Genomic DNA, 13476 nt, shown 5'->3' with positions numbered 1-13476 from the left:
ATTCAGAGGCCCCATAGCTCAGCGGTTAGAGCACTGGCTTGGTAAACCAGGGGTCGTGGGTTCATATCCCACTCGGGCCTCCACAAGGGTTGCGTCAGGAATGGCATCCGGCGTAAAAATTGTGCCAAACATATATATGCGTTCATCTGAGATGATACGCTGTGGTGACCCCGAAAGGGACAAGCTGAAAGAAACACACATTCCCATGACTTTGATCCAGCAACCTTCATGCAAGTTTAAGAAAAATACTAAATGCCCAAAACATAGGGTCAAATTTGTACGTATTTCTAAAGTTAATAGAGAAAGCAAAGTTCATACTTGGGCAAAATAAAAATGTCATTTTGGCCAGGCTCCACAAACTATTACATTAGATATGTGCGGACTGTTCACGGATTACGTACTTCCAAGAAGTCGCAAAGACAAAAGGGAACTTCATTTTAATGAACAAAAGTTCAACAATCCCTAAAACTGTTACCCTCTTGTGTCAGTATTTTTTTTGTAACATCCTGAGCATGTGAATTAATAAAGCAATACAAATAATGCTGATTTGATGTTTATTTTTTTAAATTAGTATGTACTTTTACATGTAATTCGTTAATATATTTATTGCAACAACAACAAAAAAAAAATGAGGAAGGACTAGCCAAAAGACCCTGCTCTCAAAAAAGAGCCGAAATCCCCATCACTATTTTCACTTAAATTGTTGTTGTGAACTTTGTAGAGGTTAACAGCCTCCACTTCCTTCATAATTGCACAATATTGGATTATTGTGTGCAGTGTGCACATAACAATGTAATTGTGTTCAATGCTAGGCAGTCTGCAAAGTGTTTAAGAATATTTAACTGCTATTCAAGGGTAAAAATGAATGAACCACTTTACATAAAAATTAAAGTTAAAAAAGCTATTAAACTGTAATAATCTTCATATTTTTTAAGCTATCTTCAATTTAGACACTCCTCATATTCCATCAATATGCATTAGCAATTAACACATAAAGAAAAATGTGACTGGGAAAATGTGACTTCCTTTCAATGCCATTCTTGACTGAGTAATACCACATAGCTCCCACAAAAGTTCTGAAATTCTACATTTAATATTCTCCTAACATATTGAGCGACTTTGAGGATTCTGGTAATTGAGCCACACATTTTAAGATTAAAAAAAAAAAATAATGTGTCCAAAAGACTCCACAATTTTACATACCTCGTCAGGGGCCTAATGTGTCTCTTATTGTGGCTGAAATTTAAAGTACGTCCAAGAGATAGCATCTATTCTGATGATTTTCATTTGCGCTGCCAGGTCTTTTTTGGTTCCTGGTAGATGCTGCCTTCAGCATGCAATCATTTTCTTGTCTGAGCTGCACAAATCATTCCAAAGAAATGCCCTCAGTAAACTTATTCTTCTTCTTGTACTTTTCCTTTCGGCTTGACCCGTTTGGGGTCGCCACAGCGTGTCATCTTTTTCCATCTTAGCCTATCTCCTGCATCTTCCTCTCTAACCCCAACTGCCCTCATGTCTTCCCTCACCACATCCATAAACCTTCTCTTTGGTCTTCCTCTCACTCTTTTGCCTGGCAGCTCCATCCTCAGCACCCTTCCACCAATATACTCACTCTCTCGCCTCTGAACATGTCCAATCATTGAAGTCTGCTCTCTCGAATCTTGTCCCCAAAACATCCAACTTTGCCTGTCCCTCTAATAAGCTCATTTCTAATCCTTTCCAACCTACTCACTCTGAGCGAGAACCTCAACATCTTCATTTCTGCTACCTCCAGTTCTGCTTCCTGTTTTTTCTTTAGTGCCACCGTCTCTAATCTGTACATTATGGCCGGCCTCCCCACTGTTTTGTAAACTTTGCTCTTCATCCTAGCAGAGACTGTTCTGTCACATAGAACACCAGACACCTTCCGCAAGCTGTTCCAACCTGCTTGGACCCGTTTGTTCACTTCCTTACCACACTCACCATTGCTCTGGATTGTTGACCCTAAATATTTGAAGTCCTCCACCCTCGCTATCTCTTCTCCCTGGAGCTTCACTCTTCCCCCTCCACCTTTCTCATTCACGCACATATATTCTGTTTTACTTCGGCTCATCTTCATTCCTCTCCTTTCCAGTGCGTCTCCATCTTTCTAAGTGTTCCTCTGCCTGCTCCCTGCTTTCACTGCATATCACAATATCATCTGCAAACATCATGGTCCAAGGGGATTCCAGTCTAACCTCATCTGTCAGCCCATCCATCACCACTGCAAACAGGAAGGGGCTCAGAGCTGATCCCTGATGCAGTCCCACCTCCACATTAAATTCTTCTGTCACACCTAAGGCACACCTCCCCATTGTTCTGCTGCCATCATACATGTCTTGTACTATTTTGACATACTTCTCTGCCACACCAGACTTATGCATGCAGTACCACAGTTCCTCTCTTGGTACTCTGTCATAGGCTTTCTCTAGATCCACAAAGACACAATGTACCTCCTTCTGACCTTCTCTGTACTTTTCCACTAGCATCCTCAAGGCAAATAATGCATCTGTGGTACTCTTTCTAGGCATGAAACCATACTGTTGCTTGCAGATACTTACTTATGTCCTGAGTCTAGCCTCCACTACTCTTTTCCATAACTTCATTGTGTGGCTCATCAACTTTATTCCTCTATAATTCCCACAGCTCTGAACATCGCCTTTGCCTTTTCTCTCATTTTCGTCATTCATCAACTTCTCAAAGTATTCTTTTCATCTATTTAGCCCACTACTGGCACCAGTCAACACATTTCCATCTCTATCCTTAATCACCCTAACCTTCTGCACATCCTTCCCATCTCTATCCCTCTGTCTGGCCAACTTGTAGAGATCGTTTGCTCCTTCTTTGGTGTCCAACCTGGTGTACATGTCTTCATATGCCTCTTGTTTAGCCTTTGCCATCTCTACCTTTGCCCTACGTCACATCTTGATGTACTCCTTTCACCTCTCCTCAGTCCTCTCAGTGTCCCACTTCTTCTTCAGTAATCTCTTTCCTTCTATATGACTCCCTGTATTTTGGGATTCCACCATGAAGTCTCCTTCTCCCCTTTCCTACCAGAAGACACACCAAGTACTCTCCTGCCTGTCTCTCTAATTACCTTGGCTGTCGTAGTCAAGTCTTCCAGAGGTTTTGTTGTCCATCGAGAGCCTGTCTCACCTCTTTTTGTTTGCATAAGCCAGTAAGTGTTCATATCGTGCCACGTTGGGAAAATTAGCCATTCATTTGAGTTGGGTACATTAATATCGTACAATCCTCCCTTAATTAAAATCCAGTCTCATTTAAAAGGCATACTGGTATGCAGCTTTTTTTTTTTTTTTTTTTTTTTTTTTAGAAAATTGGATGCATGTAATACCCTTGTGTGGAGTAGGTCCTTTGTTGAAAACCTGAAGCTTTTTCACACTCAATGTTTGTTTTCTCTGGTGTTTCAGTTGATCTCTGAGGCCTAGCTTGTGCCCACCATTCATCAGGGAAAAGCGAATGTCCCCTTGTCATCTGAAAAGGGGAATATCCTTGCTTAATGTCCCCTCTGGGGATGCCAAGCACAAACAGTTATGGACCTTTATTTGACTTATATATCTGTTTAATGTATTGGTAGGCCCATAGCTGTGAAATATTTACATTATTCTAGACACAGCCGAAGAGAGTTTGCAAAGTGCCGGCAATCTAAAAACAATAAAGCGCAGTCTATCTCTTTATCGCTGCCATTTTATGAAATGACTTGAGGCAGGAGATGATTTTATTGCTCTGATGTGAAGAGTCCACTGCTTTCTTGCCTCGTTTTCAGAGCCCTTTACCTTGACTGTTTTTATGAAGTGTGTTTTAATACTGTGCGACAATAAAGGTGCAGACTTTTAAAAATAAGCCATGCTATCACACCCTGCCCTTGTAATTATTTGTTCACTGAATTTAGACATCGTAAGGTGAGATTTATATGGTTTACTTCCAATGTCTAAAATGAAGGTTTATTTCACTTTTGCTTTGGAAGAAACAACATCGAAAGGTCATTAATGCGTTAATATGCTGAAAAGAAAGGAAGATGAAGATTCATAACAACATCCTGACCAATTGCAAATGTCATATTTGTGTCCTCTGTCTGCTTGTTCTTCTGTTTTGTTTGTTTCTACGTTTTCTCTTTGATCTTTGGTGGGTAAAGCCTCCTGTGTCGCACCATAGCAAGATATTTAGGTGCAGTAGTAATGAAAGACTGCCCTGAATTATTTACAATATGCAGTATATTGCTCCCCCTGCATTTCAAATATTGTTTGTTATAATTTGTTCTCATATTAATTATCTTTAACTTACTGTGTTTGTCTGTTTTCTGCGAACATAAGTACTTGTGTGTTATTTTGGTATTTCATATTCTAATCTGAAACAGGATCACCATTATTGGCCATTTATGTTAAAAACGGTAGAAACTACTATGAAAAGTGGAAGCTACTCTAGTACTACAACAAACAAGCCACTATCACAAAATAGACATTTAGGACCTAAAGAAATCATTGGAAAGCATTATTTAGCAATGTAAGGATACCAGCAGTGCAGTAGTAGTTAAAGGAGAAATCCAGTGGTTTGCATGCAACAATGTATGCAATAGGTACTCTATCTTGACAATGTGATGTTAAATCCTCTCTCATTTAATAGTGTTTCGAGAAAACTTTTATCGACAATTACAAATTTTCAGGGGCACTGCCATTTTCGCAAGTCACATGACCTACTTGGGCGTATGTGACGTGTTACGTGCCATTCCAAACGCTCGATTACATGGGACACCATTATGCCCAGTGCTGGTTTCTTGGATTTATCCTCATCTAGTGAAAAAATAGGAGTATCAGTTGATCGGGAAGACGGAGGACTGCTTCCATACACATCCGTGAGCGGCACGGCCGTGAGCGGCTCTCCGCCGCTCGGTTAATCGGGAAGATACAGGAATACTTCCATACACAGCCGTGAGCGGCACGGCTATGAGCGGCTTGGCCGCTCGGTTGTTTTGGAAGACGGAGGAATACTTCCATACAGATATGAATCTGTGGCTGTAAATAATGCCGCCGAGCAGCGGAGCCGTGAGCTGAGCTCCGCCGAGCGGTGGAACCGTGAGCTCGCTCCCCGCCAATCCACGAGCTCCGCGTCATTCCACCCGAAGAACTATCCGAACATTCAACATTATTTACAGCCGGGCAGCAGAGCTCGCTCAGGGGGGAACTCGGCTGTAAATAATGGACAAGTGAGCGGGGTGCGTGCTCACGACTGCCGCTCGGCGGAGCACGCTCCCTGGCCGAGCGAGCTCATAGCTCCGCCGCTTTGTATGCAAGTATTCCTCCGTCTTCCCGATCAACTGATACTGTTATTTCTTCATCAGATGAAAATGAATCAGAGAAATCAGCGTTGGACATAAGTAATTGAGTGTTTGGAACAGCATGTAACATGTCACATACGCCCACGTAGGTCATGGGACTCACGAAAATGGCAGTGCCACTGAAAATTCGTAATTGTCAATAAAAATCATCTCAAAACAATAGTAAATGAGAGAGGATTTAACATCACATTGTCAAGATAGAGTACATATTACATGACCTATTGGATACATTGTTAATGCAAACCACTGGATTTCCCCTTTAAATACGATTGTAGAACTGATACAGAGTCAACGAGCAATTTAAAGTGTCCAATAGTGTGGTAATACTGATACATCATCACTAGTAATGCTTAGTGATGAAGCTACAATGAGTTGCGTTATAATCTCACGACATAGATGTGCAAAAGTGGCATAGTTTCATTTTTTTTTCAAGTTTTAATTAATATGACTTTCTTCAGTAATTCTGTCTCACCAAAGTGTCAGCTTTATCTTAAATGTAGCAGGTTGTTTTCCATAAACATGGCACCCCAGCTCATTGTTTGCTGAGGTATGTACGTCCCTGAATGTACAGTTCCCGGATCTGTGGATTGGTAATTGTGCTCCATGGAATGAGTTTCCCTTTCACATGATCTCACTCCATCTGAATTTATTATTGCGGGGTTACATCAAGTCGAAAGTCTATGGAACAAGCCCTTGATATCTCCTAACGCTTGAAGAACGTATCACAAAAGCATGTGCTGCAGTGACCTCCCGAAATGTTGTTGGATGTTGTCAGGCATGAATGGAACTGTGGCAAGATTGCTACGAAGCACGTGGTGCACAGGCCACTGGGTTATTGATCAACATTCCAAATCAAAGATGGTTAATAGTTAGTCTTTTCCCAGTGACTATCATCCACTTTATCTATTGTTTAAATTTTCAATAAAAAATACAAAACCATGAGGACTTTTGAAACACCCTCTGTATTTTTCTCCATGATAAGCTTTTGTTGTTGTGCCTTTTATTGCATCGCACTTATACTCAACATGTTATGGGCAAGCTACAGGTATGTTTATTCAATTCAGATTTCATCTCTTGCGTTGAGATTGCTTTGGGGTAAAAGATTTAGCAGCACACCATTCTAACAGTAAATGCTACAGTTTACAATGATTTATTGTTGCTCCTAAAACAAATGTGAAAAAGAAAAAAGAAAATGAATCAAAAATAATATATATATTTTCTTTTCACATTTCACATTTGTTATATATATATATATATATATATATATGGCGGCACGGTGGATCAGCTGGTAAAGCGTTGGCCTCACAGTTCTGAGGACCCAGGTTCGATCCCGGGCCCCGCCTGTGTGGAGTTTGCATATTCTCAACGTGCCTGTGTGGGTTTTCTCCGGGCAATCCGGTTTCCTCCCACATCTCAAAAACATGCAAAATTAATCGGACACTCTAAATTGCCCTGTGATTATAAGTGTGACTGTTTGTCTGTCTCTGGCAACCAGTTCAGGGTGTACCCTGCCTCCTTCTCGATGATAACTAGGATGGGTTCCTGCACTCCGTGACCCTTGAGGGGATAAGCGCCTTGGAAAATGGATGGATGGATATATATATTCAGTGAAGAAAATAAGTATTTGAACACCCTGCTATAGTAATAATTGTCAACAAAAATCATACATTGTGATTTCTGGATTTTTCTTTTAAGATTATCTCTCTCACAGTGGACATGCACCTCGGATGAAAATTTCAGACTCGTCCATGATTTCTAAGTGGGAGAACTTGGAATATAGCAGGGTGTTAAAATACTTATTTTCTTCACTATATATATATATCTATATATTTATATAATTTGTAGGTCTGAATGCCTCTCCCACAACCATTGTCATTTAGCCTACAGGGTCCATTAGGCCTACTGTATGTGTGACTGTATCTCCATGCACAATGTAAGGTCCTTAAAGGCACAGATGGGCCTCCTTTCTCATACAGATGTTATTATTGTTGTAGCGAACAACCCCATATTTTCTTAATACATAAAGTTGTAATAGCCAGCTTTTCCAATACCTTTGATAGAGTTCTTATATTTACCACTCAGGTGGACCTGTGAGAATTGGCTTGTAGTCTTATCTTTTTAATCAATCTATCTTGCCAAGGTTCACCGCTCCTCAAAAACCATGGGAATAATCAGCCTTGTAGGAGATAAAGCCGAAAGAGCACGAAACCTTGTCAGTAACGGTGGTCTCACAAGAGAACAGCATGGATCTTACCATAGTAACAGTTGTATCATAACTGGACAACATTATATTCAAATCAGTCATTTAAAGAAGAGTAATGAGCAGCACTGAGGGGTTTGTCTTAAAATAATTTTAAAGAACCTATAATTTGGCTATTTAGAACTCCACAGAGTGACTTAGTTTAGACATTTCAATTTAATTTGGGGAAAAAAACATCTTGGTTTTGTCACGAGTCTCCAGAAAAGACCCCTGTGACGGCTACTTCTGTTTGACCCAGTCTTGTACCTTTGTAGTTGTACTCAATGTTTTTTGAGCACCCCTTTTCCTGTGATTAGTCTGATTAGACCTGCTAGTATGAGCGGAATGAGAAGGTGGAGATCTTCGGTAGTGACGTAGAAATTTAAATTAAGTGATCTCGGGCCTTTTGACAGAAATGCATTTGGAACTTGGGGATGTAGGGATGATTTTAATTCATATTTCACTTTTACTGAGGCAAAGAGACAATATTATACCCCCAATACTAGAAATATTGTTGCTGGTTTTGCAAAATATGTCATCTTGAAATGGCAACAGCCACCAATTGTTTCAGCATCTGAAGCATGAAATCTTTCATTTCATGGTGCGCTTCAACAAAGATAAAACTGAAACATCACTCATCAACTTTTTACTCTCTCTGGAGACATATGGTTGCAAAGTGATGCATCTTAGTGTATATATTGCCTTCTTGTGTATGACCTAATGAAGATTTGACCCCTGAACAGCTTGGCCTCTCAGACGCGCAAATGTTTCCATGAACATGCAGGCCAGACCGCCAAACAGCTGCTGCTCAACCAACCACATCGATTCCCCCGCTCAAGCAACATGCTGCAAGGGGAAGCTGGACAACACTACGTAAGGTCATTTGGTAGTCGCATATACTAATATAGATATACACTCCGCCCACACACACACACACACACACACCACATTATACCCTTCCCACTACACTCGTAGACTTATCAGATACACAACAGCAGCACATCTGTCTGTTTTTTTTTTCCATTTCATGACGGAAATTTACTCTAGATAGACAAAATTACCTATTTACCTCTTACCCATTATAAAAAGTGAAAATGAAAGAAAAACATTTAGTCATCAATCAAAACAATGAAAATGTATTAATTTCTCACCAAGACTTTTGCCCTGTAGTATCCATTGAGACGCTAATGTTGACACATCGAAGTACAAACTGTAAGCTGAATGGACAGGAGCCTATTATTGATGACAAGACGAGTCCAAACAACTTACACATTCCACGGTTTTCTCTTGGTTGCGTGCAATCATGTCAAGTGAACCGTAAGGGTCCGGTTGAGTATGTGAGCAAATCAAGAATCAATGTAATGATATGGCCCATTAAGTTATGAAATAAGGTTCTTCACAAATTGTTTTTCTTTTTGGAGGTTTCTTGAATCGGGTTCCCCTGTAATGACCTGCAAAGACAAACGCTTCTATCAGCAAGTCAACTCTAAGATTGTTTTTACTCTTTTGCATGCTGACTAATGTATGGGATGTATTTATCAATGAGAGTTCAATCTTGAAAAATCACAGTGAAACAATTTTTACAAATGTTGTTGCCTTATATGTGTCTAACGTGTAGAAAACAACCAAACCATACCATGTTGACTTTATGACAAATGAGCAGAATTTAGATGATCACACCTGATATGGCTGGTATCCAGTTCAGGGTGTAACCTACCTCCTTTCTGTAGAGAGCTGTAAACACCTCTGACACTTCCATGACCCTTCTGAGGATAAGAAGCTCAGAAAATGGATGGATCGACTTCACATTTAAAAATAATGAAAAAAATCTAAAATAGCTGAATTGTACTGGAAAGTCCATAATTCTAAATATTTAACTAGGTCACATTAAAGTTAAAAGTTCAAATTAAATTTCCAAAAGCCACTGTAATTTAATTTCTCATAGTAATGCAATGCATAATTAAGTAAAATTACAAACAATGTTTTAATTAAATGTGTTACTCCTCAACAGTGTATGTATAGATAATAGTACTTTCAACCAGCCGTACACATTTTCTGATACTAATTAGATCAACACTCACTAAGTTAATGTGGCTTGACGGTTATAATTATGAGTATAATATTGAATGCACTCACCCTGTTATGATTGGGGACACATGGGAATCAGTAAGCAATCATGTCTGCGGGCTGATATTTTAAACGTCATTCGTACAAAGTGCTAAGACCTTGTTGCCGCTTATAGCACTACATGCAGTATATCATAATTACTTTCTTGAGTTTTCGCAGAAGTAGTCACATTTCCTGGAAATCCACAGTTGTCTCTCTCGGGCCATGAGCAGAGGGTTTAATAATAAAGTTAGCGTCTGTCATAATTTACCCTCTGTGGCTCACAGTTCATTAACTCAACTATAGCTTTACAAGAGCACAGGGGCTGGGAGATGACAAGGTATTGATTATGGAATCCACCACATACTCATAAGCCCACCCCACCCCAGCAGACCCATGTTAGCCTTGTGTATATTGTGATGATTCAGCACTTAAACTGGAGCACTGATGTTGAGTCAAATGAGAGAGGAGGAGGAAGAAGAGGAAGGTTGTGGCACACTGCCAAGCCATCAGAGTGGAGAATGGGTAGTAGGCGGAAGGGTACGAGTAGCAGAGTGGGGGTCGTTGGTGATGTCATTCAGTGCTTGGAGTGATGGATAACCTTACCAAGAACACAGAGCCGCACACACAAAAATACTCACCTTGTACACAAAAACGTGAGCTCAGTCTCAAAGATATCGAGCGTATGAATATTCAACGTTCTCCTACTCTCACGATAACTTTTGTATGCACACATACACGGTTACACACAAACAATTCACACACACAAACTCAGATGGGGGAATCCACCCACGCCCAGTCATTTTTTTTTCTTGTTATTAAAGCACTTCTTTTGCTCTGATCACTCTTTGCTTATCTTGAGCGCTGTGAAAATGTGAGCTGCAGGGGGAGGGTGATGCAGAGATGGCACACAAGCCAACTCCATTATGCAGACTGCTTTACTTTGAGCCAAATTAAACAAACCCAAAGTAATGCATGATTCATATTTTCCATTCAGACATCATCAGAGGCATTCAACTTGACCACCATCTAATAAACAACCATCACACATTTCATTTCAATGCATTTGATTAATTGTGGAGATTTTCATTTACCCACCTGAGAGCTAAAGAAGGGATTTTTTTTCAATACTTCTCCAGTGAGAGATGCATCAATGGGCTATGGTATACAATATCTGAAGGTTGAGTTATTTTTCTGATTATGATTATTGTGTAATCTTATCCATCATCAGAGCAAATATTAGGATTTGCAGCCTTACCTCTCTTCTGGCACCTGACTTTATTTTCCTTCCTCAAGTTAAAATATTCCTTTTCCTCTCGGTTTTCATTTTGTTCTGTGCATACTGTATGTGTGCTTGTGTGTCTGCTTCCTGTGCGTATTAACTCAGTGCCAAGGTAGTTTTTAGGCTCTCCCTTATGCAGTTCTTTTTCTTTATCACACTCTGCTGCTCCTTTGTGGGCTTTCATCCTCTCTCACTCCTTTGTCAAGCGAGCAAAGACAGTGAATACCTATTTTAAGCGATATGCCATGCGCCATTCACACCTACAGACACGCCATTAAGAAACAAGACCGGCATGTTTAAAGCACAGTGCGGGTGTATAGAAGAGCTGTAACTTTTCACAACGTCCACCATCACTTGCATCGTGCATGAACATATTTTTTAAAAAGCTGAGGTTGTAATAAATTGGAGATTGCAAAAAAGGCATCACAGTCTTGACTCTAGACAGCTTCTGGAGATTATATGAATAGTAAAGAGAAAGAGATTAAGACCATTGCCCTCTCCTTTTATTATTCATTTGGTTATGTGTAATCCTTTACTTAAAGGTCTACCGACACATGTGGCATGATTTTTAGTATGTTTTTAATTTTAAAAAAGGCAGCTGGAATTGACCCAATCCTTTTTTTGCCACACGTCATGATATTTTTCTTATAAGGATTTTTGTATCTCCCACTTTGAAAATCCTCTCAAGGCATTCGTTTTGGAGAAGAAGCAGGAAGTGACATCCACACTGGAGCATTCATGTGTTTATACCAGTTTTACCGGCGGGAAAGTAGCTGTTTTTTCCTGTGTGTTAGCCAAAATGCCAACTCGTCGGATTGCTGGATATTGCTTGAACACTCGGGAGGATGAATTCACTCTTCACATATTTCCAAAAGACCCGGTTCATCGTGATGAATGGATTGCACAGGTGCAAAGGACGACAGCTTTGTGGGTTCAATATGACAGGTAGGTGTGTATAGAGCTATTAAAAAAATAATAGTTGGGGGTGGGAAAGTAATCCTTCTTTTGGAACGTAACAACAGATCTGTGTCATAACGTAATAAAGTACGTAAGTCAGGGGTGCTAAATGTATAAATGTGTCAACGTATGGCCGTGGCGTTGCTATCACTAGCCGGGGAAGTTGTTTATCGCCGCTGCAGAAGAGGATTGGGCAGCAAGGTGGTTTTGCCACATGCTGGAGGACAAAGCATCTTACCCTCCCTCGGGCCACCGGTGTCTGGGCACCGTTGAAGTAGTTACTTCGCCCAGCATGGGTCTTCCTGAGTACGTTACATACTTTCATACATACTGTCGGGGAGTCTGTTGTTAGTTAAAAGTGATCCACATATCACCTAAATATGGCTCGAAACGAAAGGGTAATATGGGCCCGGTCACTTCACTCGATTGTAAGATGTTCTCTACTTCGAAAAGAGCTTCCGTGTCAGAAGGAGTGTCAGAAAAATTCAGAAATGGACCATTCTTTCTTTCATTCATCCATCTTCTGAACCGCCTATCCTCACAAGGGTTGCAGGAGTGATGGACCCAATCCCCGCTGTCATTAGGCAGGAGGAGGGTTACTTCCTGAACTGGTTGCCTGCCAATCTCAGGGCTTATGGAGACAGACAACAGTCGCACAAACAATCACACCTTGAGGCAATTTAGAGTGTCCAATGAATGCATGCTTCTGGGATGTGGGAGGAAACCCGAGTCCCTGGAGAAAACCCACGCAGGCACGAGGAGGACATGCAAACTTCACACAGGCTGGGCCAGGATTTGAATCCCAGTTATCAGAACTGTGAGGCCAACTGTGCACTACTGTGCCAGCCATTGTTTCTTTTTGTAAATTAAAATATTGACCTATATTTAAAAAGAGTATATGCCAAAAAAAATTCTCTTTTGATTAGATTATTCAATCATAGGAAAAAGATTGCCCAATGATTCATTTTGAAATAATCTTCCTACTTTTACGACTGTATAAAATGGACTGTGTGACTTTATAAACTCACCTAAATTGTACCTCACAGAAAATGTGGGTAAAGTTATTGATGTTATTTTTTTGTGTATCTTTATTTTTTTTTTTTTATCTTTTAAACTGTATTTGTCACCAAATTTGCTTGCTTTACTTTTCGCGTTTTCCCAATACAAATCAAAAAAACTTATTTTATGTCTGATTCGCTGGACAAAATGACTGGCAATTGATTGATCACCAGAAAAACCATATACATATGTGCAGATACATGGTTTTCTGTGTGTATTTTTTTTCTTGTCTCTGCATTCGAACACAAGACAGAAGCTGCAATCCTGTAGAGACCGAGTCCCCTTGTCTTTCAAACACATCAGTCGTTCTTGTATAGCTGAGTGTGATATGACTCACAAGGCAATGCGCCTGGCGTTCACGGCTCTCAGGTAATGAGAAATGATGTCGGTGTCAGCGGTGGGATCGTCCAAATCATCCCTGAGCTGAGTTACATAATTCAAATATCATTCTTTTTCTCCCGC

General features: G+C 40.3%; 1 long non-coding RNA gene across 1 annotated transcript in view; it reads right to left on the bottom strand.

Annotated features, from left to right (window-relative positions):
• LOC133508068 (uncharacterized) overlaps positions 1-11088 on the bottom strand; it is a 28099-nt gene extending 17011 nt beyond the window's left edge. The window contains exon 1 of the long non-coding RNA XR_009796965.1: positions 10975-11088. This is a non-coding gene — a long non-coding RNA (uncharacterized LOC133508068). The remainder of the gene's footprint in view (positions 1-10974) is intronic.
• Positions 11089-13476: the final 2388 nt, after the last annotated feature.

The sequence above is a fragment of the Syngnathoides biaculeatus genome, chromosome 10, assembly GCF_019802595.1.
Source record: "Syngnathoides biaculeatus isolate LvHL_M chromosome 10, ASM1980259v1, whole genome shotgun sequence".
In the NCBI taxonomy this organism is placed as follows: Eukaryota; Metazoa; Chordata; class Actinopteri; order Syngnathiformes; family Syngnathidae; genus Syngnathoides; species Syngnathoides biaculeatus.
The sequence above is the reverse complement of the archived record's forward strand: the minus strand, read 5'-3'. Positions and strand labels throughout refer to the sequence as shown.